At 38.1% G+C, this 3,947-nt stretch overlaps 1 protein-coding gene across 1 annotated transcript in view; it reads right to left on the bottom strand.

Moving 5' to 3' along the window:
- Positions 1-3,947, bottom strand: part of TDRD15 (tudor domain containing 15) — a 26,016-nt gene that overhangs the window by 21,183 nt on the left and 886 nt on the right. The window contains 1 exon segment of the mRNA XM_011950683.1: positions 925-1,037. The gene's annotated coding sequence lies outside the window, so the exon portion shown is untranslated.

Genomic DNA, 3,947 nt, shown 5'->3' with positions numbered 1-3,947 from the left:
AATAGCTTATGAATAGACACATGACAGATTTTTTTAAAAAAACTGTAACATGGAATATAAATATAAAGCATCCTTAATATAGAAATATGTTCCATATCACTGGTATGGGGGAAAAAAATGAAAATTCCTCTTCCATGTACTGTGTTAGGAAAAAACAACTGAATGATTATATCCAGAACAAATGAAGAAGATGTTGAGAATGAAAGTTCATAGATTCCGGGTAAGAGAATAAATTCTTTTTTTTTTTTTTTTTTGAGACGGTGAGTCTCACTCTGTCGCCCAGGCTGGAGTGCAGTGGCCGGATCTCAGCTCACTGCAAGCTCCGCCTCCCGGGTTCATGCCATTCTCCTGCCTCAGCCTCCTGAGTAGCTGGGACTACAGGCACCCGCCACCTCGCCCGGCTAGTTTTTTGTATTTTTTTAGTAGAGACGGGGTTTCACCGTGTTAGCCAGGATGGTCTCAATCTCCTGACTTCGTGATCCGCCCCTCTCGGCCTCCCAAAGTGCTGGGATTACAGGCTTGAGCCACCACGCCCGGCCCGAGAATAAATTCTTATAATATTTTTGTCATGTAAACTTTTAGCACCATTAATCTTAAAATCCTCACATCTTTTGATACCAAGATTACTCTTGGTAATCTATCCTTACGAATATAAGAATATATACTGAAAGATGTTTATTGAAACACTTATAAAATTAAAACTATAAAACTCTGCTAAGAGAAATTAAAGATGATGTAAATTAATTTTAAGGTATCAATTCTTCCCAAAATCACCTACAGAACTGACATAATCCCAATCAAAATCCTGGGATGCATTTTGGTAGAAATTCAAATCTTTTACGGAAATGCAAAGGAACAGAATGGTCTAAATTGGTTATAAATAAATAAACTGAAAAAGATTAAAGTTTGAGAATTTATGCTTACCTGAGTTTAAGACTAATTATAAAGTTACAGCACTCAGGACACTGTGGTACTGGTGTAGTACTGGTGTGGAAATATAATTCACTGGAACAGATCATAGAATCCAGAATTAAGACCTAGATAAAGTCAATAAAAGATAAAATGATTTCAACCAAGGTGCCAGCAATTCAACAAATGATGCTTTAACAGTTAGATAGCCAAAAGCTTAAAAGAGGGAAAAAAAACTGACCACATGCAAACATTTATTCTAAATGGAATATAAACCCACATATAAGAACTAAATGTATAAAACTTCTCAGAAAAAAATAGAAAATCGTAGGTAACTTGACTTAGCAAAGATGTCTTAAATAGGACACAAAAAAATTCAAACTACTAAAGAGGGAAAAAAATCAATACATCAGAGTTTATCAAAATTAAAATATTTTGCTCTTCTAAAGACACAATAAAAAAACTAAAGGCAAGCCAGAGAGTGAGAAAATACAAAACATATAACCTAGAACCTGTCTCTAAAATATATAAAGAACTTTTACAACTCAATAGTAAAAAAAAAAATAAAAAAAAAAAGTAGTCAAATGACTTGAATAGCCACTTTACCAAAGAAGACACACAAATGGCCAGAAAGCACTTGAAAAAGATGCTTAATATCATTGTCACTAAGAAAATGCAAATTAAATCACACTAAGATAACACTTCACATCTGCTAGAATGGCTGAAATTAAAGGGCAACCATACCAAACATTAGTGAGGGTATAGTGTAACTGGAAAGGTCACAGACTGCAGAAGGAACTGTAAAATGGTACAAACACTTGGAGAACAGTTTGGAAGTTTCTTTAAAAGTTAAATATATACCATATACCTTCCACATGACCCAGCCAATTCACTTCCGAGTATTTACTCAAGATAAATGAAAATATATGTCCATGCAAAAACTTGTAGGAGATTGTTCACAGCAAGTCTACTTGTAACAGCCAAAAGCAAAACAACCCAAATGTTTGTCAACACAATAAACAATGGAACCATAGAATAGTCGTACCGCATAAAATGGAAACTATCCAACAATAAAAAGGAATGCTGTAATCTCAGCACTTTGGGAGGCCAAGGCAGGCGGATCACCTGAGGTCGGGAGTTCGAGATCAACCTGAGCAACATGGAGAAACCCTGTCTCTGCTAAATATACAAAAGTAGCCAGATGTGGTGACGCATGCCTGTAATCCCAGTTACTTGGAGGCTGTGGCAGGAGAATCCCTTGAACCTGGGAGGTGGAGGCTGCGGTGAGACGAGGTCTCGCCATTGCACTCCAGCCTGAGCAACAAGAGGGAAACTGTGTCTCAAAGAAAGAAAAAAAAAAAGGAATGAAGCACTGATACTCATAAAAACATGGATGATTCTCAAAACAATTATGCTGAAACACAAAGAGGCAGAATACACAATTTATGAATCCATTTATATAAAATCCTAGAAAACACCAATTAATCTACAGTAACAGAAAAATCAATGATTGACTCGGGTAAGGGGAGCGCAGGTTGGAGTGGGACCAAAGGAAACTTTTGAAGGTGATGGATGTGCTTATGATGTCGTTTATAGTGGTTTCATAGAGTATACATGTGTCAAATGTCAAATTGTACACTTCAAATATGTGGTTTGTTATATCTCAGATATACTTCACTAAAGCTATACGACACACACACGTACACACACATGCACAGGCACACATGCACAACTTGAATGTTCATTAATGGAGGAAAAGAATAATTCATAGAGGACCTATTTTAATATTTGTAATTACTAATAAAAAATTTCTATTCGCTCTGATCAATAGGTCTTAAGAATCCTATTCAATTTGGGAGGAGGTCAGAGTAATATAAAAAAGATATTAAAATGATATCTTACAGGTATACATGATTATGTGTTCGTATACAAATAGAGGAAAGTGTGACGAGTACATATCAAACAAATAAATCAGGAGATGGAACTGGAAAAAGAGTTCCAGGGGGTAAAAGGGAATTCACTTGCCCCTCTGCTTTAGCTGACATGCTGTAAAGAGCTTATATTTCTTGTTAATTTCAAAAGGTTAGAAAAATTGAATGTATACCAAAGTGGTACAACAATTAAGCGATTCATCAAAGATAAATTTCGTTAGAAAAGCACCTCCATACCTTAACTCTCTTTATGTCTTTTGGTCTACACTAACACACTCTCTCTCTCACACACACACACACACGCTCAACTCACACACAACTCGGCACTAGGATCTCTCACACTCACACACACACCCTGGCATTAGGATCTCTTCCTAATACAACCCTAGCATATCTCACACACTCACACACACCCTGGCTTAGAATCTAATTCACACACACACCATGGCATTACGATCTCTTTCTCACACATACACTGGCATTAGGATTGTTCTCTCTCACACACTCACACACAACCTGGCATTGGGATCTCTCCCTCACACACACATCCTAAAATTAGGATTTCTCTCACAGTCACACACACCCTAACATTAGGATTTCTCACACACACACACACCCTGACATTAGGGTCTCTCTCACACACACACACCCTGACATTAGGATCTCTCAGTCACACTCACAAACCCTGATATTAGGATCTCTCACACTCACCCTGGCATTAAGGTCTCTCTCACACACACACCCTGACATTAGGGTCTCTCAGTCACACTCACAAACCCTGATATTAGGATCTCTCACACTCACCCTGGCATTAAGGTCTCTCTCACACACACACGCTGACATTAGGATCTCTCAGCCACGCTCACAAACCCTGACATTAGGATCTCTCACACTCACACACCCTGGCATTAAGGTGTGTCACACACACACTGACATTAGGATTTCTCTCACACACACCCTGGCATTAGGGTCTCTCTCACACACACACACCCTGACATTAGGATTTCTCTCTCACTCACACACCCTGATATTAGGATCTCTCAGTCACACTCACACACCCTGATATTAGGATCTCTCAGTCACACTCACACACCCTGATATTAGGAT

This window comes from Colobus angolensis, unplaced genomic scaffold (genome assembly GCF_000951035.1).
Source record: "Colobus angolensis palliatus isolate OR3802 unplaced genomic scaffold, Cang.pa_1.0 Scaffold109, whole genome shotgun sequence".
NCBI lineage: Eukaryota > Metazoa > Chordata > Mammalia > Primates > Cercopithecidae > Colobus > Colobus angolensis.
This window is presented reverse-complemented; position numbering and strand designations above follow the sequence as displayed.